At 48.6% G+C, this 27,446-nt stretch overlaps 1 long non-coding RNA gene across 1 annotated transcript; it reads left to right on the top strand.

The window, feature by feature from the left end:
• The first annotated feature begins 4,583 nt into the window (after nucleotides 1-4,583).
• LOC309661189 lies at nucleotides 4,584-14,770 on the top strand. The gene is made up of 2 exons (XR_014263890.1): nucleotides 4,584-8,126; nucleotides 9,095-14,770. It is a non-coding gene; the product is annotated as an uncharacterized lncRNA (long non-coding RNA).
• Nucleotides 14,771-27,446: the final 12,676 nt, after the last annotated feature.

Below are 27,446 nucleotides of genomic sequence, written 5' to 3'. Positions count from 1 at the left end.
CATATCTAGATAAATTTCCCACTTTCTGTCACAGTGTAGGTTGAAGGAACCTAGACTATCTGGATATACCTCAGATTACCATACTGATCCCCCATACCAATGGCACCATGTTCTTTGGACCTAAAGCCTTGCTAAGATAAATGAGCTCCTGGGTTTCCCTGGTGGCGCAGTGGTTAAGAATCTGCCTGCCAATGCAGGGGACATGGGTTCGAGCCCTGGTCTGGGAAGATCCCACACACTGCGGAGCAACTAAGCCCATGTGCCACAACTACTGAAGCCCGCGCGCCACAGCTGCTGAAGCCCACATGCCTAGAGCCCGTGCTCCACAACAAGAGAAGGCCCCACTCGCCGCAACTAGAGAAAGCCCGCGTGCAGCAACAAAGACCCAACACAGCCAAAAAAAAAAAAAAAAAATATATATATATATACATGTATATATATATATATAATATACATGAGCTCCCAAGGGTGGGGGCAGCCTATGGATGAAGTTTTCAGGGGTCCAGTGGTCTAGGGCATGCTGGGACATCCCCTCAAGAAAATGACAAGACATTGCACTTTGCAACTTCAACCAGTAAGAAAGAAGCACAGCTACTGGTAGACCACTTTGGGTTTTGAGGTCAGCATATTCCACACTTGGCAATACTGCTTCACCGACTTCTCAGGTGAAGCAAAGTTTTGAGGGGGCTAGTTTTGAGGGGGACCCAGAGCAAGGGAAGCCCAGCAGCAGGTGCAGACTGTGGTACAAGCAGCCATTTGGGCCAGGGACCTGTGGTCCTAGGGATACAATAGCGGGAAGAGACACGGTGAGGGCTCTGACAAACTCCAGTCAGAGAGCCACAGTGCAGACCTCCAGGGTTCTGGAGAAAGGCTATGCCAATGCCAGTGATGGAACAGTTGGAAGAAGGACCCCAGTCCTTGTCTTCTCTGAAGAAAGAATTCAGCAAAGAGACCAAGATTGTGAAATAGAGACAGCATTTATTAGACGCAAAGTACGTGTGGAAAAGCACACAGGCGAACTCGGAGTGAGTTGTGCACAACGGGCGTGGCTTAGGTTGCTTACATGCGGACAGTTTTCCAGGTGGTCTCTGGCCAATCATCTCGAAGTGTCAGCAGGAGACTGGTCGCAGCCGCTCAGCCTGGGGCCTATCTATCTCCTACTTCAATGCCATCTGCAGAAGAACACGTGGGACCATTTGGAAAGTAGATCCTACCAGGCTGTTGGGCCCTGGTAGAGAGTGCCTGACTTTAGAATATCAAGTGACCACCCAGCAGAAGTGCCCATTGCATGCTGCGTGCCCTCAGACTCACCAAGCCATATGGTCAGGTGTGCCCCGCTGGCCTTCATAAGCAACCCTTCATGAGATGGGCATGGCACCGCTGAGACTGGGCTTAAGCACATCTAGAGGGTACAAGTACACTGAACAAAGAGGTGGCACAGACCCCCACGGCGTGCTCAGCCCACACTTCCTATTCATGGTTGTCCCCTAAGATGGATGGAGCAGGAAGCTGACCATGTGAGACATTCATGTGAGACCAAGAGCGCAGCCACAGTACCCAGCCTCCCTCCGGATGGCCCCGAGGACACCGCTGTGGAAACTCCTGCCAATCAGTGCTGCACAGGGGCCCGCAGGAGGGCCGGGGGTTACATGGCACCTGTGGGGCCCAAGGACACAGCCAGTGAGGTGGTCACCAGGGGCCTCAAAGGCATTGTTTGGGGGCAGGGGCTCCAGAGGGGAGCCACTTGGATTCAAACCTGGCTCTGTGGCTCCTTAGCTTGTGCGACCTTGGGCCAGTTATACAACCTATCTGGACCGTATTTTCCTTGCCTGTAAAGTGGGAACAATGCTAAGAGCTAGCCTGCTGATATGAGAACTCACAAGTTAAGGCCTGTAAACTGCTTAGAACAGTTCATGACACACAGTGACTCCTCGGTCACCATTAAGGGTAGTTTATGAAGACTCTGGTCTCTGGCGGTAAGTCAGGGAGACAGCTGGGGCTGGGGAAGAAGGCAGCTCATAGCTAGCACTAGAAAGAGGTCTGCCTTGGTTTTGGGGTCCCCCAAGAGCATAACCCGAGAAGGGTAGTTCACTGGGGGTGACCCCAGGACGCAGGGGGAGGAGGGAGACAGCGGGGCAGGGGAGATGGGGAAGCTGTTAGGAGAATAACCAAAGCGGCCGCTGTGAACAGCAGGAATTCCATTCCTCCAGGACCTCCCGAGAAGGGTACAGAGCCCTCCATGCTGGACTGAAGGGTGTCCCCAAAATTCATGCCACCTGGAACCTCAGAATATGACCTTACTTGGAACTAGAGTCTTTGAGATGTAATTACTTAAGACGAGGTCATAGTGGGTTAGGATGAACCCTGAATCCAGTGACTGGTGTCCTCAGAAGAGGCCGCGTGAAAGCACCCAGAGAGCAGAAGGCATGTGATGACAGAGGCAGAGATTAGAGTGATGTGTCTGGAAGCCAAGAAACACCAAGGATTGCCGGGGGCCACCAGGAGCCAGGAGAGAGGCTGGGGATGGCTTCTCCCTCAGAGTCTCCAGAAGGGATCAACCGCACCAAAACCTTGATCCCCAACTCTGGCCTCCAGACTGAGAGACAACAAATTTCTGTTGTTTTAAGTCACCCAGTTTGTGGTAATTTTTTATAGCAGCCACAGGACACTAAAATAGTCTCCCAGAACTGCCCACCCCTGAGGACAGGAGTCAGGGCATCTCTGCAGAAGCCCCCACTCTCCCTGGGTGAGTGGGGCTGATAACTTTCCTGCACCTCTGGTTTGCACCAGCAACAGAGCCAAGGGAGGTGCCAGGACACTGGAGAAGGCCCTGGATGGATGCAGAAAGAGTCCCAGAGCTGACCGGAGCAGGGATGCCTCAGAGCGAGGTGAATCTGAGCTTGCAGAGAACTGGGGGCTGTGGACAAAATCAGGAGGCCAAGGGCATGTGATGGGACTAGCCATCCACTATAGCCACCGCCACGACCGAGCAGCTGGGGAGGAGCTCCTCCTCCTCGTCCACTCATACCTCCTGCCATGACTTGTCCAACCTTGTCCAAGATTATTTTCACTCACTCATTCATTCAGCGAGCACAGACTCCATAAACTCCTGCTCTGTATTAGGCCCGGGAATATACAGATGGATGGATAGATCCAGTCCCTCAGCTCAGTGAGCCCCCAGTCCAGTGAAGGAGATGTTCAGACCTTCATGACACAAAGGGGTAAGTCTTGATTTATGGAAGCGGAGTAGGTCATGGGAGCATGGAAGGCAGACCCAGCTTGGCCAGGGCTGGGGGCTGCAGGCAGGGAGGGCTACGTGGGGACGGGCAGAATGACTTCCAAAGAAGGCTGTGGAGGCAGCGGGAAGAGCCTGTGACAGCATGGAGGCTTTGGGGAAGGACACATTGGTGTGGTGGTGGGGAGTGCAGTAAGACAGACAGCAGGTGAGTGATGGGGTCCTGTCATCTGCAGCCCTCCAGTGCCCCGCCCAGCCCTCCTTCCAGGAACAGCAGCCTCTCTTCCCTTGCAGACTGTCCTTCCCCTGCTCCACGGGGTCCTCGTGGGGCTTGAATCCTGGTATCCCACACCCCTGGCTAAGGGGTGGGCCCAGGGATAGACACTTGACCCAAGTTGGGCCAATAGAATCCTTGCCTGCGACCTCATCTAGCTTGCCAGAGAAAATCTCTCTCCCTTTTATCCGACATGGCTGGAGCTAGGAGTGGCCTGTGACTCTGCTTTTTCCCTCCTACTTAGAGGAAGCATAGGAAGGGGCCAAGGCACAGAGAAAGGCAGAGGAGAGAAAGAGAGAGAAGGGTGTTGCCCCGCCATGTCTGAGGTCTGCTCCGCTCCTGGCCTTCCCAGTCATATGTCAACTTTTTTTTTTTTTTTTTTTTGCAGCAGAGAAAGGCTTATGGCAGGGCCAAGCAAGGGGAATGAATGGCTTCTGCTCAAAAAACCAGAACTCTCCGATGATTTTCGGGGAGAATTTTTTTTAATTTTTAATTTTATATTGCAGTATAGTTGATTCACAATGTTGTGTTATAATTCAAAAAGAGTCATGTATCACCACGTTTATTGCAGCTCTATTTACAATAGCCAGGACATGGAAGCAACCTAAGTGTCCATCAACAGATGAATGGATAAAGAAGATGTGGTATATATATACAACGGAATATTACTCAGCCATAAAAAGAAACGAAATTGAGTTATTTGTAGTGAGGTGGATGGACCTAGAGTCTGTCATACAGAGTGAAGTAAGTCAGAAAGAGAAAAACAAATACCGTATGCTAACACATATATATGGAATCTAAACGAAAAAAAACATGGTTATGAAGAACCTAGGAGCAGGACAGGAATAAAGACGCAGATGTAGAGAATGGACTTGAGGACAAGGGGAGGGGGAAGGATAAGCTGGGACAAAGTGAGAGAGTGGCATGGACCAATATATACTACAAAATGTAAAAATAGATAGCTAGTGGGAAACAGCTGCATAGCACAGGGAGATCAGCTTGGTGCTTTGTCTCCACCTAGAGGGGTAGGATAGGGAGGGTGGGAGGGAGACGCAAGAGGGAGGAGATATGGGGATGTATGTATATGTATAGCTGATTCACTTTGTTATAAAGCAGAAACTAACACCATTGTAAAGCAACTATACTCCAATAACAATGTTTAAAAAAAAATGTTGCGTTACTTTCAGGTGCACAGCAAAGTGATTTAGTATACATATTCGTATATTTATTCTTTTTCAGATTCTTTTCCCATATAGGTTATTACAGAGTGTTGAGTACAGTTCCCTTGTTGATTATTTTACATTCAACTCCTTTCCTATGTAAGTGAGTTGGTGTTGGGTTTCAGACCCCTAAAACAGAAAATGTCCAGAGAAATTTTTTAAATGAAAGCATAGTGGGTTGAATGCTGGCCCATAAAAGACATGGCAGCCCAGAATGTTAGAATGTAACCTTATTGGGGGTAAGCGTCTTTGCAGATGTAATTAAGATAGGGATCTTGGGATAAGATGATCCTGGATTAGGGTGGGCCCTTAATCCAATGACAAGGTGACACATAGAGAGAAACACAGTGGGGAAGGCCATGTGAAGTCAGAGGAGTGAGGCAGCCACAAGCCAAGGACTGCCTGGAGCCACCAGAAGCTAGATGTGGCAGGGAAGGATGCTCCCTTGGAGCCTTCAGAGGGAGCACGGCCCCGCTGACACCTTCATTTTGGACTTCTGGCCTCCATAACTGTGAAAGAAGAAATTTCTGTTGTTCTAAGTCCCCCAGTGGTGGCATTTTGTTACGGCAGCCCCAGAAAACTAACACAGTGGGCATCATGCAAAAAAATAGGGAAGGACATTAAGCAGCTGAGGACAGGATCCAGCTGGTGTCCTCTGTCCGTCTGCCCCCACCCCACCCAGGGAGTCTGGTTAAGGCTGTGCAAACAGCTACCGGACATCACGGTTAGCGATGGGGAGGGCGATGATGGAGGGAGGATGGACTTTGCTGTGTTGACTCACCTCCTCTACTGATGTTCAGAGCCCCACCCATGCACTTGAGATGCTCATGACTCCCCTGCCACTGAGCCCAGCCATGGCTGCACGGGCTCCACCCAGCCTTAGGATGCGGAGAACTGACCGTCTCTCACCCCAGGGGTTCTCTATCGATGCTGGGCTCTTGATGCCACGGGAGCGCCCGCTGTGCCCACACACACACTACCCAGCAATGCGAGGAATTAACACCGCATGGGTTAACCTTTGGCCAAGGAGGGGTCAGGAGCCAATGGAAAATTGCTCTGCTCTCTCTCCCCTGGGAGATCCTTCTCAGATGATTCTCACAAAATAGTTGGAGGAGGTCGGGTCACCAGTCACCCTTAGCGGGGTCAGCGCATCCTTCCACCCAGCTTCACTCACTGCCCCCTGGGATCACGCTCCCCGGCAAAGCTGTAGCACAGAAGCATTTTGTCTCAGGTACTGTTTTCTGGGAATCCAGGCAAAGGCAGGACTCACGCATAGTTGTAAACAGAGACTGCATTTAACTCATCTCCATATCCTGCCGCAAGTGTTCTTCACAGCGAAAGCCAGTAAATAGCCAAGTATTAAATAAAATGCTGATGAAGCCATTTTAACAAGCAAACTTCAGGTACAGTGACTTCAAGAAGAAGAAGTTTAATTTTTGCTCTCGTAAGCATCTGGGTAGAGAGTCCAGGGCTGGTGCATGTCAGGAGCAAGGACCCTTCTGTCCTGTTCTCTGCCATCACAACAACCTGTGGTCAAACTTGCTCCCATCACCTTCCTGCTGACAGGAAGAGGGAAGAGGGACAGGAGGTATGCCTGCTCCCTATGAGGGCATGCAACCCATCACTTCTGGTCACATCCGCTCGACCAGATTTGGTCACATGGTCATTCTTGCTACAGGGGGCAATTTTTGATCTGGGACTTCCCAGGCTCCAGAACTGGGAAGCCCCCCATTCTCTGGTATTTTGTTAGAGCAGAACAAACTGCTTAAGACACCAGCCGATACTGGGAGACTCCATCAGCAAAGGGAGTCAGGGAGGATGGATGCTGGGAGACAAGGTATCCTCTGCCACAGATAAAACTGCTTTCTGGAATAGACTATTATAGACCCTCTACCACACAAAACCAACCAACATTTAAAGGGGACCCAGTGAACACGAGTGACATTGATTTAGGTTCTCCTGGGCTAAATCAATGACGCGGCTATGTCTTTCAAGTTCTGGATCAACTAGAAACCTCAGAATAGTTCTACGAGGCTAGGCCTCCATCATCCCCATTTTATGGGTGAGATAAATAGGCTTAGAGTGCTAAGCAGCTTTTCCAGGACCAGGAAGTGCCATAGTTGGAATCTAACCCAAAGCAAAGTTCCCAGAGCCAATGCTTTTGATTCTCACATCACACTGCCTCCTTGGAGTCATCTCATACCATCTCTTGTTTGTCCTTTGTGGAGAACAAACTCTAGGGTGCCCCATGATCTGATGTTCACGCTCTTGTGGGAGCCCCTCTCCTCGAGTGTGGGCAGGACCTGTGATGCACTTCCAGACATAAAGACTGTGGGAAAGGTGATGGATGTGTGTGGTTAGGCCCATGTGATTACATTACATAAGACTGTGACATCTGTCTTGCTGGGTGTGAAGAAGCAAGCTGCATGTTATGTTGTAAGCTGCCCCATGGAGAGGGCCACGTGGCCATGAACTGAAGGCAGCCTCCAGCCTCCAGCCAAAAAGAGAACAGGCCCTCAGTCCAGCAGTCTACAAGGAACTACCAACAGCCACAGGAGCTTGGGAGCAGGTGCCCTCCCCAGTCAAGCCTCAGATGAAACAGCCCCAGCCAACACCTGGATTGAGGGATCTGGAGCAGAGGACCCAGCCAAGCCATGCCAGACTCCTGACCCACAGGAGCTATGAGATAATAAATGTGAGTTATTTTAAGCTGCCAGTTTAAATGAGTTGGTAATACTGTTACACAGTTATACATAACTCATGCTGTCTTAGTTCCCGCTCTGAAAATGGGCACACACACCACCTTTCAGATGTTAAGCTCAACCTGCAGGGAAGGAAGCCCTTGCCCTGCACCCAGCTGTATTAGTTTTCCATTAATGCATAACAAAGTTCCTGGCTGGAAACAATGCGAAGTTATTCTCTTACAGTTTTGGAGGTCAGAAGGACAAAATCCGTCTCACTGGTTCCTTCTGCAGGCTCTAAGGGAGAATCTGTTTCCTTGTCTTTTCCAGCTTCTAGAGGCTGCCACGTTCCTTGGCTCATGACCCTCCCTATATCTTCAAGACCATCAGCTTTGATCAGAACTGTCTCATGCTGCCATGTTATGCTGTTTCTCTCTTTTCTGCTTCCCTCTTCCACTATAAAGACCCTTATGGTCACACTGGACCACCCAGATCATCCAGGATCATCTCCTCATCTCCAGGACACTAAGGACCTTAATACTATCTGCCATCTGAACTCCTCATCTTAATGCCATGAAACCTGACATAGTCACAGATTCTGGGGATTAGAACGTGGACATCTCTGGTTGCCATGACGCTACTGACCGCAATATGATACACCCAGTGCTGGCATTTCAAACTATCATCTCATTTCGTCCTCAGAACAACCAAGTAAAGTAAGTACTATTATAATTCCTATTTTACAGATGAGAAACGGGGGCAGGGAGGGTTTAAGCAATTTCCCCAAAGTCTCGCAGTTGGCAGGGGTAGTATCTGAAAGTAGAAAGTTTGGATTCAAAGCCCGTTCTCTTGACCATTGCACTGCATTGCCTCACAATAAATGCCCAGTGTGTGTCAGGCACTGCGCTATATATATATTGATGTAAAGAAACCCTGAACTCTCAAGATTGCAACGATGGGGAGAGAATCTCCATTGCAGGATGGGGTGGGACCATCACAGTCCCAGAGCTCCTTTCTTCACAGACCTCATGCTGCTGGCTGCTCCTACCATGGTCTACCTCTCTGGTCTGGCAGAGGTTGGGTGGGCAGTGTCCCCCTTAGACACACTCACAGAGCCAGACTGAGGGCCAACAGCTGAGCACTTTGCTGAAGCCCACCCACAAGAGGGGCCAATCATCCCTGGGACAGTAAGATGGAGGGAATTGTGTTTACAGAACATCTCCCAAGGGAGGAGGGTCTGGAAAGAATCCCCACACGGGCTGAGGAATTAGACCCCCAGCCAAAGATAAGCTTGAGGACCGACAGATGGTTGCTAAACTCTAATCTAAGTAGGGCCCAGTTAACTGAAGAAGTTTTGTTTTACTCCATGAAGCCTGCAAGTTTGGGCCAGAGCAGAATTGTTCTGACAGCAGAAGCGATGTCAAGACAGCCACTAGGGGCCCTCCTTCTCCACGCCTGCCACCCCCTCCCCGTAAATATTTACAAAGTAAATACTTAGAGAACATCAGTTTGAAAGGAAAATTGTTAGCCTGCTCAGGGGTCCCACACCTTGTCACCCTCTTCACAGAAGTTCTTCCCTTGAATATCCAGTAGCCGACCTCTATCCAGATTTTTTTCCCTAGAGACTGAAGGATTTCAAAACGGGAATAAATATGGGGAGTAACATAAAAGTATATTTTCTCAGCAGGCTACGTCATCCTGGCTTCTGACCTGCTTCCGTCCTGGTACCTGCTGCCTGGAAGACCACCCTGCCATCTACACCTGCCCTCCATGAATGATAATCTGAAGAGATACGGGCAGTCTCTTCCCCCATCTGCCCAAGGCTCACCCTCCAAGGTCCAGCTTCCCAGCTGAGGACCCAGCTCACACCACACTCTCACACTCACACACACACACACACACACCAGAAAGAAGAAAGTGAGGACCAGGAGATGATGTGATTTGCCCACTCCATGCTACAACCAGTAACAGAGCCACAATTTGAATAAATGTTTTCAGACTGCAGAAACCTCACCGCCTCCCTATCAGAAAAGAAAAAAATAAATAAAATAAGCGCATACAACTTTTCTTGGGCTGGCTGCCCCACGCCCTTCTCATGTCACCACTTAATATTCAAATGTGGAGAATTTCCACGCTGGAGAATAAAAAGTCAAAAGATTTTCCCTAGAAGGCCTCGGAGCTTGATTTCTCACAAATGGCCCCAGGGATGGAAAAAGTCTCACAAATTGAGACTGGCAGGAGAGCAGGGCCCATTTTGTCTGATATTTCTTCTCTCCTTTCTTGGCACCGGTAGGCTTGACTTGCGCCAATGGAAAATTCCCAAGTGCCAAGCAGTTCTCAGATAAACTGCACGCAAGAAAAAAAAAAAAAAAGCCTTTCAACTAAGACAACTCATGAGGGATTAAGGTGGGGCTCCAGCCAAAAAATTTTTTTTTCAGATTCCTGACATTTTTTTTATGTCCATCAGGAGGTTTGCACCCAGCCTCAGTCTGTCACTAAGACCAGCACTGGGTCACATTAGAACCTGGATTTCAGGCTCCCAACATCGCCAGGCCTGGGCTTGGAAATGCCCCTGGGGAGGAATGGAGGCTTCCTGGAGGACCAAGGAGGAGGGTCCCTGCTTGCTCCCATCCAAACTGTGGCCAGGAGAGGTTATGGGCAAGCTTGGAGATGATCAGACCAAGAAAATGCCAGTGGCTCTGGGCCTGCCGGAGAGCTCAGACTTGAAGACAGAAGGATGGACAAAGGTAGAGATTCAGAGAGGGTGGGAAAGAATGAGAGAGATTGATAGGCAAAATATCCTAGCGCATAAAGACAAGATCTAGTACGTAAGGCTCAATCCGTAAGACAAAAGATGTTTTTTGAATCCTACATCATGCCATCTCATATTAACAATAGTGTTAGTATATTCATTTAGGCACTATTTCTTAAGCACCTATGTGTCAGGAATCGTGTAGAAATGGAGGATTCAGCAGTGAAAAGAACAGCCAGAGCCGGCCACTGCTGGCAGGGAGTTTTTATCCCGAGGGTAAAGACAAGCATTAAAACTAACAGTAATAGAGCTAAGGGGTGCTGCTAGAGCTCTGTGAGTGCATGGGAGCGGGAAAGCTGCTGTTTATTTGGCCTTGATGTTTTTATGACGCATGTTCACCCAGGGTCATTTTCAATCTTTTAAATAACCTTGCGAGGTAGGGATGGCTGTTATAATCAGTAGGTTTTCCATGTTAGCAATGAAGAAACAGACTCAGAGAAGTTGAGGATTTGGCTGGGGGTCATACAGGGCAGCCCAGAAGGCAGATGGGCCTTCCCCAGGTCTGAGATGCTCTCCCTCGGAGCAGGGCCGGGGGCCTCGGCTTCCAGGCAGATCCAGGTGGAGGTGCAGGCCTGCCGCAGCTGGGGCTGGCCGACTCCACTGTGTGGGAAGGCTGCCCACCTGGCACCCCCTTACTCAGGCTTCTGCTGGCCCCAAGACTTTAGCAAGTCTCTGCCTTTTCTGGGCTCAGCGTCTCAGTAACAGGGTTGGGTCTCTAAGGACCCTTCCAACCCTGACCTCCTCTGAGGTCAAGAACAGACCAAGACTTCCTCTGGGCCCTACTGCATCTCTCCTGGACATTGGGGGTGCCAACTCTGATTTCAGAGCTGTGATTCTTCAGGGACGGTGTTACCTGAGTCTTGCATAGAACCTTGTTTAAAATGCTCATGCTTGAGCCCCATGTCAAGAGAGGTAGCTCTGGGAAGGAGACCAGGTGATTACCTACAGTGAAAACTACAGAACCTACAAGAAATGAGCCAAGCCTGCAGTGCAAAGAAACATCAGCCCAAGACTGGTGTGCGGGTCTCCGGAAACAGTGCCCTGCTTCACGAGATATCCACTTCTTTATACATGGGAGAATTCTGGGATACTCTAAATGATACTTTCACTTAAAAATTTTTTTTCCAAAGCATATATTAGTTTCCTGTGGCTACCATAACAAATTACCCGCAAACTTGATGATTTTAAATAACAGAAATTTGTTCCCTCATGGTTCTGGAGGCCAGAAGTCTGAAATCAAGGTGTTAGTAGAGCTCAAATAACAAATGCTGGAGAGGGTGTGGAGTAAAGGGAACCCTCCTACACTGTTGGTAGGAATGTAAATTGGTGCAGCCACTATGGAGAACAGTATGGCGGTTCCTCAGAAGACTAAAATAGAATTACCATACGATCCAGCAATCCCACTCCTGGGCATATATCTGAACAACACTATAATTCAAAAAGATACATGCACCCCTATGTTCATAGCAGTACTATTCACAATAGCCAAGACATGGAAACCAGCTAAGTGTCCATTGACAGATGAATGGATAAAGATGTGGCATATATATATATATATATATATATATATATATATATATATATACATACAGTGGAATATTACTCAGCCATAAAAAAGAATGAAATAATGCCATCTGCAGCAACATGTATGCAACTAGAGATTATCATACTAAGTGAAGTAAGTCAGAAAGAGAAAGACAAATCCCATATGATATCACTCATATGTGGAATCTAAAATATGGCACAAATGAACCTATCTATGAAACAGAAGCAGACTCAACAGACATAGAGAACACACTTGTGATTACCAAGCGGGAGGGGGAAAGAGATGGACTGGGAGTTTGGGGTTAGCAGATGCAAACTATTACATATAGAATGAATAAACAACAAGGTCCTACTGTATAGCACAGGGAACTATATCCAATATCCTGGGATAAACCATAACAGAAAAGAGTATAAAAAAGAATGTATATATGTGTATAACTGAGTCATTTTGCTGTACAGCAGAAATTAACACAACATTGTAAATCGACTATACTTCAATAAAAAAAAATAAAAATAAAAAGGTGTCAGTATGGCTAAGCTCCTTCCAGAGATCCTAAGAAAGGATCCTTCTTGTGTATTCCAGCTCCTGGTGGCTGTGGGCATTCCTGGGAGTGTGGCCACATCACTCTAATCTCTGCCCCCATGATCACATTGCCTCCTCTGTGTACCTCTTATGAGGACACTTGTCATTGGATTTAGGGTCCACATGAGTCATCCAGAATGATCTCCTCATCTCGAGATCCTTATCTTGATCATATCTGCAAAGACTATTTTTCCAAGTAACACCCCATTCACAGGTTACAGGGATTAGGACATGGACGTATCTTTTGGAGGGTTTCCATTCAAGGCTGTATGTGGCATATTTGAGTTTTCAACTGCTTTTATACTTTATATAATGGAATTGTACTGGAGTGGACCCTCTGTGATGTCTCCATTTTTAAGATAGGGAAACTGAGGCTCAAGAGGAGACTTGATATACCCCAAGTCACATGGCTAAAAGTTGTGGAGATTAAAGATGACATACCTGTCCCTCCATAGGGAGTAGTTAAATACATTTTAGTAGGTTTTGTTGTGGAATATTATGCTCCTGTTAAAAAGAAAGAATGAGGTTGCTCTAATGGGCTGGTATAAACAGATATCCATGACTGATGGTTGGATTAGAAAAGGGAGCTACAGAGTAATGCTCACAGCCTGATTGTGTGACATTCCACCCATTCCTGTGTGTTCTTGTGCACAGAGGGCCGGGAGGACCTCAGCAGGGGGAGGTTAGGGACCAGGCTCCAGAGACAGACCTGGTCCTGAACTCCTCCTCTCTACTCATCAACACTGGTTCTGGGCAAATTACCTGCCTAGCAGAGCTTCCCTTTCCTCATCTGTAGTATGGGGACAAAAATAGTGCTTAGCTCCTGTGTCTTTATGAGACAGTGCCTACAAAGCACTTGAACAATTTGAGTGATGGACAGTAGTTATTATTATCTTCATTATCATCAATGGATTTATTATTATGTAAATGTCTCAAGAAAGGTTTTTATTTCCATATAAACACTGCAGATGAAACACATTTATTTCCACTTCCTCTAACAGCCCACTACAATAACAATAAAGGAATTTTTAAAAGGCATTCATCTCTGAGAACAAAGGGTGCAGGAATCAAGAGATGTCCATAAGGTTTGGGAAGATGGTGAACAAATGGGCAAGTGATACGCAACCTAGCAGAGCCGGCTCAAGTGAATTCCAAGTCTTAGAGGAGGAATTCTACACATGAGCTGGTCATGCCCAGAACCAGAGGCCCACCTGCCTCTAGAGATTGGGTGAGAGACGGGTGGAAGCAGAGGAGGACTGGTAGAAAGTCCTCCCTCACGTGCATCAAGATGTACACTCATCTCCCATTCTAGTGAACCACTAGAGCCTTCTTCTCTAGAGAAATGGACCCAAACCGGCTCTGGATTCCAAGATACCAGATACATCTGAAGGAGGCAGGCTGGTATCTGCCTGAAAACAGCATGAGGAGAAATTCTGCACTTACAATGATGAGACCACTTGGTGCCTTTCCATACTCAGCTCTCAGAAACCTATTGGCCGGTCTCTACCCTCGATGCCCTTCCCAGGGAAGAAACTGAAGGGATTCTCTCTGGGGAAACCCACCAGTTTAAGGGGAAAGATCCACAGGAACTGTCATTTGGGCTGGATCACTGCCTTACTGCCCACCCAGGTAGCCCACCGGTCCACAATACACGCCCATGCCCACAGAGCCTGTGGTCAACTTTTTTGTGCAAAAATGACCATCCCTTTGGTAAACACCTCTTAATGGGAAAGAAGAACTTGGAGAAAAAGAGAGACAATGCAGCAAGCAGACGAAAACTTTTAAAATATAATTCAAAGCCTCAAAGAGAGAAAATATTGCATCTGTGAAATAAGAACATAGTAAGATGCTATAAAAAGGGGACATTCACAGAACACAGAAGAGCTCTTAAATATTACACACATAACAGCAGGAATGAAAACATCAAGGAAAAGAATGAAAGATAAAATAGAAGAAATCTCCTAGAAAAGCACTGTAGAACATAGGTGAGGAAAGATTTAAAAAAGATTTTTAAAATGTTAAAGTATCGCTACAGTAATCAAGACAGTATGGTACTGGCACAAAAACAGAAATATAGATCAATGGAACAGGATAGAAAGCCCAGAGATAAACCCAGGCACGTATGGTCACCTTATCTTTGACAAAGGAGGCAAGAATGTACAGTGGAGAAAAGACAGCCTCTTCAATAAGTGGTGCTGGGAAAACTGGACGGCTACATGTAAAAGAATGAAATTAGAACACTCCTTAACACCATACATAGAAATAAACTCAAAATGGATTAGAGACCTAAATGTAAGGCCAGACATTATAAAACTCTTTTAGAGGAAAACATAGGCAGAACACTCCATGACATAAATCACAGCAAGATCCTTTTTGACCCACCTCCTAGAGAAATGGAAATAAAAACAAAAATAAACAAATGGGACCTAATGCAACTTAAAAGCTTTTGCATAGAAAAGGAAACCATAAACAAGACGAAAAGACAACCCTCAGAATGGGAGAAAATATTTGCAAACGAAGCAACTGACAAAGGATTAATCTCCAAAATTTACAAGTAGCTCATGCAGCTCAATATCAAAAAAACAAACAACCCAATCCAAAAATGGGCAGAAGAACTACATAGACGTTTCTCCAAAGAAGATATACAGATTGCCAACAAACACATGAAAGGATGCTCAACATCACTAATCATTAGAGAAATGCAAATCAAAACTACAGTGAGGTATCACCTCATACCAGTCAGAATGACCATCATCAAAAACTCTACAAACAGTAAATGCTGGAGAAGGTGTGGAGAAAAGGGAGGGAACCCTCTTGCACTGTTGGTGGGAATGTAAATTGATACAGCCACTCTGGAGAACAGTACGGAGGTTCCTTATAAAACCTAAAAATAGAACTACCATACGACCCAGCAATCCCACTACTGGGCATATACCCTGAGAAAACCATACTTCAAAAAGAGTCATGTACCACAGTGTTCATTGCTGCTCTATTTACAATAACCAGGACATGGAAGCAACCTAAGTGTCCATTGACAGATGAATGGATAAAGAAGATGTGGCACATAGATACAATGGAATATTACTCAGCCATAAAAAGAAATGAAATTGAGTTATTTGTAGCGAGGTGGAAGGACCTAGAGTCTGTCATACAGAGTGAAGTAAGTCAAAAAGAGAAAAACAAATACCGTATGCTAACACATATATATGGAATCTAAAAAAAAAAAAAAAAAGAGGTTCTGATGAACCTAGGGGCAGGACAGGAATAAAGATGCAAACGTAGAGAATGGACTTGAGGATACAGGGAGGGGGGAGGGTAAGCTGGGACGAAGTGAGAGAGTAGCACTGACATATATACACTACCAAATGTAAAATAGATAGCTAGTGGGAAGCAGCTGCATCGCACAGGGAGACCAGCTCAGTGCTTTGTGAGCACCTAGAGGGGTGGGATAGGGAGGGTGGGAGGGAGATGCAAGAGGGAGGAGATACGGGGATATATGTATACGCATAGCTGATTCACTTTGTTATAAAGCAGAAACTAACACACCATTGTAAAGCAATTATACTCCAATAAAGATGTTTAAAAAAAAAAAAAGAAAGAAAGAAATGCAGGTTAGGAGGCCATGCGAAGCAGAGTTTGCAGTGATGCAGCTACAAACCGAAGGATGTCAGGGATTGCTGGCAACCGTGGAAGCTGGAAGAGGCAAGGGAGGATTTTTCCCTTGAACCTTCAGAGGGCGCGTGGCCTTGCCAACATCTTGACTTCAGACTTCTAGCCTCCAGAACTACGAGAGAATAAATTTCTGTTGTTTAAAAAAAAAAAAAAAAAGTTAAAATATCAGTCTAAGCAGCCTAACAACCAAATGATAGGACATAATAGGAAGTCTGAAAGAGAAATGATCAGATTTACAATTCAGGTGCTTTCTTACAACTGAAGGCCATGGGTTTCCAGACTCACCTGGGGCCCAACACAAAGAATAAAAAAGAACCACACCAAAGTACATGATGATGAAATTCCCAAGCAACAGGAATAAGGGAAGGATCCCAAATGCCTACAGAGAGATAAAATAGGAATCAGAATGACATCAGACCATCAGTAGCTGGAAGTGAGAAGACCACAGAGAAATGGTTCCAAGGTTGCTGGAGCACATGTACATGCAAACAAACTATCTTTGGAACGTGAGAGTGAAATGAAGACAATCTCAGTCATGTAAAATTTTGAAAAATTTACCTTCCATGCACCCTGCCTCAGAAAGTTACTGAAAGAGATCTACACCAACACAGGAAATAAACCAAGCAAAAAAAAAAAAAAAAAAAAGGCATGGAACTCAGGAAATCAGGGATCCAACCCAGGAGAGGGGCAAAGGGAACTTCCTGGGTGATGGGAAAGAGACATTCAAGGCTGACAGCTGGGTAGTGGCCTAGATGGCAACCAGTGGTAAGAGGGTAATTCTCTCCAGGAGAAATGACTGCAAGGGGGGAGAAAATGGATCTGAGAGGTTACCTGGTATGTGTGAATTTGCCCAGAAGAGTTTCCAGTTCTGAAAAAGTGAGAAGATGAATTAACTACAGACACATAGGAAATTAAATAAAACGTAAAGGCAATTATCAACCCCAGAAAAAAGAAAAAGCTATACAAGACAGGAAATGTAATTAAAGTTAGCATACTATGTGGTATGATTGTGAACACAATTTACATGGTCATAATAATAAACACTGAATATTGATTTAACAAAAAAATGAAATTAGACTGGTGGGAGGATAATTGGGGGAACTAGGGTAAGAGCAAATTTCATCTTGGTAACAGAAAGTCCACTGATAATGTTTGACAGAAAAAATCAAGAATTATCAGTGTAGAGATATTACTTAGAAAGAGGGAAGAAAATGCCAAAAGGAATAACTAAAAGTTGAAAATGATTGCATCTGGGCAGAAGAATTGAGGTGGGCAGGATGGAGGCTGCTCTCTGTCATTGTAAGCCTTTTAAACCATTTGACTGTAAAAACTATACAAACTTACTTCTTTAATAAAAAGTCAAAATTAATTCTAAAAACTTTAAAAAACCTATCATCTCTGGGGAGAAGAGTGGAGATATGCTCTATACTCTTGAGTACTCTTGTTTATTTTTCAGTGGGAATGTCTTTAAAGTATGGCTTATATTAAAACAAAAACTAATTGTTTAGTGAGCAACAAAAAAGGATCTGGGATTTGAACCCAGGACTCTGGCTCTCTGTGGGGAGCAAGGCTAGCCTCTAAGACGGGAGAGGGGAAAGTTGGACCAGCAAGACGCGTAGGACTTGGAACAGAGAGACAGGGGGGAGGGAATTCCCAGCTGGGAAAAGACACAAAATATTTGGCTCAAAACAAGAAACCCACACAGAGATTTTGGTTTGAAGCTTTGGAAAACATTTGTTTTTGTTCCTCGTAAAAAGTGGATGACGAACCGAATTATTTGAAATGCGGTTTTAACAAGAAAAAAAACTAATAACGTTTCATTAGCATTCTCTTACCAGGCTGTTACTAACAAGTCCAAAGACAGATTTTAAGAGTTCTGGTTCTTTATCATCTCCAGTGAAAACCATCAACACCAGGAGAGAGTTTGGGGTTTGTTTGTTTGTAGTTTGCTTTTTTCCCCAACATTCTTTCTTCTTCTTATAAGTGTTTTACTTGATTTGTATTTTTGAAACCATATCCAGTGCTTTCAGAGCTTACTAATGTGTTTAAAGGCACTTAAAGCAAGCGTGGCTGGATTGAATGGACATGGGTATTCCAGTCACACAGAACTTAATTTGAATTCCAGATACAGGCTCATTAACTGCATGATCTTGAGCAACTGACTTACCCACTCTTGGCTCCAGTATTCCCTGAACAACTGGGACAGGATGCCATGTCACATATTGATGTGTACATTATATTAAAGAACAAGAGTAAAGAACCAAGTAGGTACTCAGCAAACAAAAATGATTCTTTCTTTACCCTAACCACATACAGAAAACTACCCAAATGCTAAGGACTTAAATGACCCTTATCTTAATTTCATCCTAGCAGAATTTCCTACATTCACCTGTACTTTAAGAACTTCTGGGAAATCCTTGTCAAGAGTGATCTCACAGACATCACAGACTGAGGGCAAAAGCTTCTGTGAGAGCCTTAGCATTTAGTGGCCGTGCCCTGGCCAGGGATCAGTGGTAAAACAGGGTCCAACTCGCTATTATGTCTTCAGGCTCCAGCTCATCCAAGTCCTGAAAAAACTAAAAAATAAAAAAGGCATCCAGCTGTAATGCAGAAGGCAGATGCTAGGAAAAGCAGTCCAGTGTGAAAATGTGATGGGAACAGAGCACAGGTCCAGGAATTCAAACATCCGGGCTAATTCTAGTCCATTCCTCCCTGTGCAACCTTAGGCAAATACCCCAAACTTTCTGGCCCTTGGTCTCCTTGTTTGGCAAAAGGAAGTTATAACTCCTGCTTTGTCAGCCTCGCTGATTTGGGGTGAGAGTCTACAAGAGGAGAGTGCAGCTGGGGGACATATCTGTGTGTCTTTTCCCCCCGTATTTCTCCTCTTCTCTTTTCTCTCCCACACTGGCTGATGTTGCGGCAGGGGTGGGGAGGAGAGCAGGAACCAAGCCTCAGGCTTTCCGGCTTCTGAGTCCAGGAACCTGATAATAGTGGTGAAGTTTGAGACCTTACTAAGTCCCTGTCACTATTCCAAATATGTCACATGCATTGACTCATTTAATCCCCATACTGGTCCCATGAGGCAGGAATTACGACACCCATTACACAGATGAAAAAACTGTTAACTAGAGAAGCAAACAAACATGCCCAAGTTCAAGTGGCCAGTTAGTGAGCGGCCAGCACTTGAACCCAAGCTTCCTGGCTCCAAGAATGGCGCTCAGCTCCATCAACATCAACTCCATGTGCACACCAAGCCCGTCCCTCCTTTGAATCTCAAGGTGTCCTGCCTTCACACTGGACAGGGACGTAGCAGGATGTGAGAGCTGCCAGGCCTGCATGGAAATGATGGCCTTTTCCTCCTTTACCATTTTCCCCTAAATCTGTGTTCCCGGGGCTGTCAGATGGGAAGCTGCTGACTTCTCAGCACCCATGTTCCTGCCTCCTGGGTATCCAGGTTTCCCAGGGCCTCCTCTGAGAAATGGGCAGCAGTGTGGACAGAGACCAAAAACTGGGCTCATTGTTCAGGGGCCCAGTTTGCCAGCCAGCTGCTCCCCCAGACCTGCAGGGCCTAGAGCTGCCCACAGAACCTCTCAGGGCTCCACCTGTGTATGAGACGAGAAGTCTTCATTTAATTAATAAATACTGGGGTTTCCCTGGTGGCGCAGTGGTTGAGAATCTGCCTGCTAATGCAGGGGACACAGGTTCGAGCCCTGGTCTGGGAAGATCCCACCTGCCGCGGAGCAACTAGGCTCGTGAGCCACAACTGCTGAGCCTGCGCATCTGGAGCCTGTGCTCCACAACAAGAGAGGCCACGATAGTGAGAGGCCCGCGCACCGCGATGAAGAATGACCCCCGCTTGCCACAACTAGAGAAAGCCCTCGCACAGAAACGAAGACCCAACGCAGCCAAAAATAAATAAATAAATAAATAAAAATTTAAAAAAAAAGAAAGAAATAAAGAACTAATGAATAGTTTTTTAATAAATAAATAAATAAATAAATAAATAAATAAATACTGAAGCCCTACTATGCACTGAGCGCTGTCCCAGGTGCTGGGGCACAGTCACTGCCTCATGGTGCTGAGAGTCAAGTTGGGAAGAGACAGGAAATACATAAACATGTAAACATACACTCTGCTCTCAGGTAGTGATTTATATGAAGAAAATCAAAGCAAGCTTAATCATGATCATGCAGTGAAAACAATGCAATTTTAGACAGGGGAAGTAGGAAAGGCTTCTCTGAGACACTGGAGCAGAAAACTGAAAGAGAGAAAGAGCATGCAGGCATACAAATACCCAGAGAAAAGCACTGCAGGCAAAGGCAACAGTAAGTGCAAAGGCCCTGGGGCAGGGGTATGTGCGCTGCACTTGAGAGACATCCAGAAGGCCAGAGGAGTTACCATCGCAAGAGTAATTGGGAAAGTCATAGGGGGCAGTGGGGCAGATCACGTAGGGCTTTGTAGGGTTAGGACTCTGCACTTCACTGTGAAGGAGATGGGAAGCCATTGAGGCATTTAGAGCTGGGGAGTGAAATGATCAGATTTCAATTTCTTAAAGATCCCTCCTGAAGCTGCTATGGAGAACTGGACAGGATGGACCAAGCAGCAAGCTAAAGGGTCTTAGAAGCCATTATATCAAAGCTCACTGAAGGCAGGGGAACAGCAGGGATGTTTGCTTCGGACTGAAGTTGGACCCGATGACCTGAGTGCCTGACCTCACTCTGCTCCTCCTCCCAGTGAGACCCCCAGACTGTCACCAACTCTCTCTGGGCCTCAGTTTCCTCCTATGGCCCATCAGGACCTGCACCCATGACTGGCTGTCTCCATGCCCAGCTAGCTCTCTGATTCTGAGCCTGGACCTCCCAGAACATGGCAGACACGTCACCCCTGAACCGAAGCCGCAGTTCCTGCTGGTGTGCTGCCAAGAGCACCTCCTTGTAAAGCTGCGGTTCGTGTGGGAGGCGGGCATCCCATTTTATGAAGACTTGATTATTAGCTGAGAGGTTGCACTTACCTCTGCCCAGACCCCTGGAGGACCAGCTCTGTGGGTCGGGTCAGTGATACTGAGCCTCCAGCAAGAAATACCCATGAGCCACCCAGCACACGGGGGCAAGACTGGCTGCATAGTTTGTGGGGTCCAGGTCAAAGCGAAAATGCACAGCCCCTTTTTCAAAAAGCAGGGGGGAAAGTGTGCTCAAGGGGCTCACGTAGAAAGTGTTTGCCTCTCCCTGTGGCCTCACTCTTGCCCTGTAGAGGGGTTTCCTATGTGGTGTCACCCCCTTGCATTCACAGGGACCCTGGCAGGTGTCTGGGGGGCCCCACGTGTGACGTGGCTGCAAGTGCCCACTCCACCAGCTGCCTGGCTCCCCCATCCTGCCAGCCACCTGACCTAACCAGCGACAGGGAAGTCGAATCGGTCAGGTACCTCCTCTTCCCTCGGACCCCCTGCCCCAACCCTTGGCAAACGGGTGATCCCCAAGGGTGTTGCAATTTCTATGCTGGGATGTGCTGGGCTCCTGGATCAGGGTGGACAAGAGGCTCACCCCTCCCAAGTTGCCCATGGAACACGTTCACCCACCATGCCCCACCTCCAGATGCCCTGGGGTGTCTGCGCACACTGGCACACGGGCCCCTGCCAGATGGAGAGCAGCAGCAGTCACGGGGAGGGAGCAGAGGGGGAGGCTGGCTGGGTCCTGAGTGACCAGGAAGGAGGGGAGCAGACAGCCAAAAGCTGTCCCGGGGAGGCAGCTGGAGGCAGGTCCAAGCCCCCAGCACATAAGACATCACTTACAAAATGTAAACTCACGATCAAAATTACCAAGGACTTTGAGAAGGGGACTGCAGCATTAAACCCCCAGCCTGGGACCCTTCTGAGAGTGGGTCCCAGTGTGACCACACTGGTCACAGGCCCATGAAGCCAGCTCAGCATGAGAACAAAATCAGAATGGCCCCTGCAGGCAGGGGTAGGGGGTGGGCTTCATTCCATCAGAGAATTTCAGAGTTCCCATTCAATCCTGGTGAGGCGGGCCTGAGTGCAGTGCTGGACCCACCCAGCTGCAGATGGAGACCAGTGGTAGGCACACCCTCCCAGGTGGAAACAAGGACTCCCCAGGCAACTTAGAATTCCACCCAGGAGGAGCAGATTTGACTCAGGAAAATGAAGACCCCCAAGATCCACGAACATCTGTAAAACTGTAGATCTTCAGGCACCAAGACTTCCTGAGCCTCTCCAGAGGCCACTCAGCAAGACGGTGCTCCCTCTCTCTCTCTCTCTGCTCCATGCTCTGATACCTTCAGCCAGCTCAGGAACGTTGCTTGTGGCCCATCCAAACTGCATGCCTCGTCCATCCTTAAATGGATGTGCTGGTGGGAGGCAGACGTAGATCTAAGCAGTCACCTGAAACCAGTCCACCTGGAGTCAGCTGGGGTGTCATGGAATGACTCAGGTTTGCCTTCTCAGCCCAGATTTACCCTCTCAGGCACTGAGGGGCCATGGCAGGGCACTGGGCCTCAGTTCCTTCATCTGTAAAATGGGCACAGTGAGAACCTGTCCCAGTTGCACGCTAGATAATGAAGATGACAGGAGACCAGATTTGTGAATTCGGTTTAAAAGCAGAGATGTCCATTTTCCAGGCAAATCATGCCAGTGCCTTTCCACTGCTAAAGGATGCTCGAAGCCAGAAAATTCTACCCACATCAGTGATGGGGGACCTTTGCATTTCCTGGTCCCTTAGCCTGGAGGTCCTTTATTCTATTAAAATGTTCCCTACATCCCCCATCAGGCATCCCGTGCTCCCAGTCACATCCTCATCATACCACCTGGCTTGACAACATCTGTTTTCATGTCATTGTTAGTGCCAGCAGCCTCCACTCTCATCCCGAGCTGCTCAGGGACCAGCACCTTGTCTTGTCACAGCATTGTCCCCAACACCTCTCCCAGCTTGCCTGGCACAATGAACACTCATCAAATGAGTGGGTGGCCCAGGGTCTCCACTGGTCACTTCACACCTTTTAACATAAGAAATTACCTTTTTTTTTTAATTAATTAATCTAATTTATTTATTTTTGGCTGCATTGGGTCTTTGTTGCTGCACGTGGGCTTTCTCTAGTTGTGGTGAGCGGGGGCTACTCTTCATTGTGGTGCACATGCCTCTCATTGCAGTGGCTTCTCTTGTTGCGGAGCACCAGCTCTAGGCGCACAGGCTTCAGTAGTTGTGGCACGCGGGCTCAGTAGTTGTGGCGCACGGGCTTAGCTGCTCTGCGGCATGTGGGATCTTCCCAGACCAGGGTTCGAACCCGTGTCCTCTGCATTGGCAGGCAGATTCTTAACCACTGCGCCACCAGGGAAGCCCCAAGAAATTATCTTAATCACATTGAAAATAAAAGGTGAGAAAGGGAAAAGTATTGGGGCGGGGTGAAGGAAGGGTAAGAAGAACGTCCTTTCAGGGTCCTCACCACCCTTCCTTGCCTCCTCCAACCCGGCTCTCAGGGGACCTATGGAGTCAGACTGAGGGCTCCCCTTCTAGAAATCGAGGCCAGGACGCAGGCGGTGCACCTGCCCCAAGCTCTCATCCACGAACCCGGTAGCGTTTACTGGGCCAGGGGGTCCGCTGACCGGGCCTCTCGGATCCGCCGCCCTATCCCCGGACCCTGAGCAGTTCGATTTGACCTGGAAGAGCCTCAGATATCAGCCGATAGGCGTTTCAAGAGAGCAGAAATATTCGCCGGGCGCCTCCTTGCGTCCCCCGCCCAAATCAATGCGCCGTGAAGTTTCCAGCTCAGGCCTCACCTCCCGAATTTCTCCTTCGAAACCACCTCCCGCCCCCGACCCTGCCCGGCCCCAGCGTGGAGGAAAACTGGGTATCCCGGTCAAGAGTCCAGGTTCCTGAGGGTTCACCCGGAAGCTGCTTAGTGACCTTGGACGGGTCACTTGACATGTGTGGAGCACAGCAGACCCGTCTAAGAAAGGGAGTAAAGACAATATTTTCTCTGAAGGTTACAGGGTGAATTAAGCGAAATAGCGCATGTTATGTGCCTGGCACAGCGTCTGGCTCAGAGTAAGCGCTCATTTAGGGCATGCGGCACTTGCTTCCCCACCCGGTGCTGTACTGGGCGCTGGCATAAAAAAATCTATCAAACCACAGTCTGCCCTCAGTTCACAGGAGGAAACGATGTTGACAGATGTACTTGGTGCAAGACTTGAAGCATGAATAAAGTGGGGGGCAGGGCAGGGAGCTCAGGCTCCACCTTTGTTAATAACACCAAAGGAGCAGATATTATTCAGATAATTGAGGGCGGGTATCTTCACTCTCTGGACATGTAGTCCCTTCCCTCCATGTGCCCACCCTGCACTTACACAGCCCCGAGAGTGAGTGCCTCCCCAATTTTTGCGCCCTGGGCACCTGGCTTGACTTCCCGGGTGTGGGCTGGAATCTTGTCTAGCCACGTGGCCCTGGGCAAGTACCTTCACTTCGCTGGGCAGCAGTGTGCTGCTGCGTGCAAAGCGGTAACGATAAGAATCCTGTCCTCGGCTCGTGAGGATTAAATGGGACTGTGCAGGGCAGGCGTTGGGCGGAGAGTCATGTACCCGCCCCTGCCCAATAGCAGGCAATCCTCTTCCTTCGCTGGCGTCCAGGCCTCAGTTTCCTAAACTGCGAGATGGATCCAGGGCAGGCCCTGGAGGACGGCTGAACTCCGGGAGCGCACTCCGGGGCGGGACCGCACAGCTGGCGCACAGCTGGGCCTCGGGAGCCAGGCCGGGTGTCAGAGGGAGGGGCGGGGGAGCTTAGTTGTGAGCTGCGGTCGCCGCGGGGGGTGTCCGCGGCGGACTCCGCCCCACAGCTGAGGCCCAGCTGGCTCTAGGGCTGGCTCGGCCGGGTTCCAGGGACTCCAGGGCGGGAGCTTGGGCGCCGGGGGGCGGGGTCTCGAATCTGAATAAGCTCGGAAGGGAAGAGAAACTACAGTGGGGCCTGGGGCTTGCCTCACCCCGTCGGGTTGCCAAGCTTCTCCAGAAACTCTCCGAAGGTGTCGGAGTGGGGAGAGGCGCAGAAGAGAAGGAAGGTTACCAAGAAAAAAGCATCTCTGCAGCGGCCACCCTGGTCCAAGTCGCCATCACTTTCCCTGTAACTGGGGCCCGCGGTCCCTCCTATTCCGCCCCCACCGTTCTCCTCGCTAACATCTCCCAGAGCTTCAGAAACTGCAAAGCGGACCGTGTAGGCCTCCTGCTCTTAATTCGACAGAGGCCAGTTCCAGCCTTGGCTAGCCTCTTCCCGCCTCAGGGCCTTTGCACTTGCTGGTCCCTCTCCATGGGAGATACTTCCCTTGGCTCCTCTTCGCCCTTCGGGTCTTAGCTCACAGGTCGCCTCTGTAGAGAGGTCCACCTTGACCGCTCCCATTGTGCTTCCTGTCGCCGTCCTGTTATCTTCTCCCTTCAAAGCATTCATCTCTACCTGAAGTTCGTATTTGTTAGTGTGTCTGTCTTGTTCAACCATTGAATGAATTAATGAAAGTACACTAGACACAGACTTTCAGTCTGTGACCTTGGCCAAATAGCACAACCCCTTCAAGCCTCAGTTTTCTCATCTGTAAATGAGGACATTGATCCCATTGGCGACAACGGCACATCTCTAAGGCAATGTCCAGAACGATTTCTCCAAATCTGACCTGGGTTTAGGGAGGCACCGAGCACCTAGAGCAAGGCAACCTGGTCAGTTCTGACTGTGGTCCGAGGGGGATTCTGCCAAGTGCTCTGGCCCAGGTGCCGGTGCTTCCTGGTGGCTTTGTTGCCATTCAGATCAGTTTCTGCATTCACGCTGGAGGTATCGGCAGTGGTTGGTGGAAAACACTGATGCAGTCTTAGGCACTTGTGTGACCTTACCCGCCCTGTGACTTGGTTTCCTCACCTGTAATATGGGTTAACAGTGTGTCTGAGTCTTAGGGAGAGGATTAAAAGGATTAATTCTGGGTTCACAGTGGCACAGAATCTTCCATCCTTCCCATCACCATCCGAGGACAAGAACATCCTTGCCACTTTTCACCCACTCATCCGCCACCCTTAGGACCACCCCCCCATGCCCTTGGGGGATCCAGGCATCCCGACTTCCAATTGGCCAGCCATAGCAGCCACAGAGGGTATCAGCACGACCAGCACAGAGCGTGATCATGGCCATCCCTCCACTGTGCTGCGTGCTCTCCTGCTCCCCAGGCACGTTCCAGGTCGAGTCACCCCAGCCTCCTCTGCATTAGCCTGGATGTGACTCCATTCCCGGGACCAGAAAACTGAGGCTCAGAGAAGTGAGAGGCTAGGTGACAACGCCCAGCAAAGGCTGCCTCCTTCAGAAGCTCTGCTCCAGCTCTCATTAGCTGTGTGCTTTTTCCTGAGTCACTCAATCTATGCTGCAGTTTCCTCGTCTATGAAATGGGGATACCAATGGTGCGTGCTCTCCTGGTAGTGAGGATTCGTTGGCATAATCTGCGTGGAGCGCCTGGAATGGTTCTTGTACATGCAAGGGCTCTACACATGTTACCGCAGTCACATCAGGAAGGATAGGTCCATCGTTAGTTCCCAGCCCCAGCTTGGGAACGCAGGTGATATAACAGACCAACAGACCTGGGGAGAGCTCTTTCCCTTTAGCTCTCTCCAACCCTCCCAGGAGTCATTGTTGTGCCCACTTAGCAGACATGGAGCCTGAGTCTCAGAGAATGGGGGGAGGGGGTGTCACTCAGCCTACCCCAAATATTTACTTCCAGTAGGTGTGGCCCTGACATTGGCCACTTCTTTGGTAGAAGAGCCCCAACTGCCACTGGAGGACAGAAGCAGGGAACCGGTCATCAGAGAGAAAATAGGGTATCTTTTTTCAAGTAGCATCCCCAAACGCAGAGTTCAGCCTTCCCTCGGGGTAGCTCACCTGAGTGTCGACAAAGTGACAGGGGCCGAGGAGTCCTGAAGGTGCCTGGCTGGGGAGGCAGGGAAGGGACCCCGCGCAGAGGAGGCTTTGAGGTCGCGCCCCCATCTACCCAAACCTACCCACCCAGCTCCTGGTAAACAGGGCAAAGACAGCCTGCAGCGCCCCGCGTTGCAAAACCCGCTTCCCATGGGTGGGAAAAAGACTCACAGCGCCGAGCACGGAAAACCTCACCCAGACCGCAGCCCCGCGCGTCTGCAAAACCCGCTTCCCGTGGGTGGGGAAGGAGGCAGCCCCTGCGGTCCCACAGCAGCGAGTTGGGATCCAGCCACCGCTCGGCGCCCGCCTGGAGCCATAGTTTCCTGGACTAAAAAATGGGCAGCAAAGGGAGCCGTGGCGGGGCTGCTGCCCGGACCCACTCAGCTTCTGGTCGGGGCCAATCATTCTCTCTGCTCCCAGTCAGGCCGTTGAATTCGCTTTTACTACCCGCAAACACAGGTCTTTATTGCACCCCGCCACGATG

The sequence above is a fragment of the Balaenoptera physalus genome (assembly GCF_965194825.1).
Source record: "Balaenoptera physalus genome assembly, chromosome: 5".
Taxonomy (NCBI): Eukaryota; Metazoa; Chordata; class Mammalia; order Artiodactyla; family Balaenopteridae; genus Balaenoptera; species Balaenoptera physalus.
This window is presented reverse-complemented; position numbering and strand designations above follow the sequence as displayed.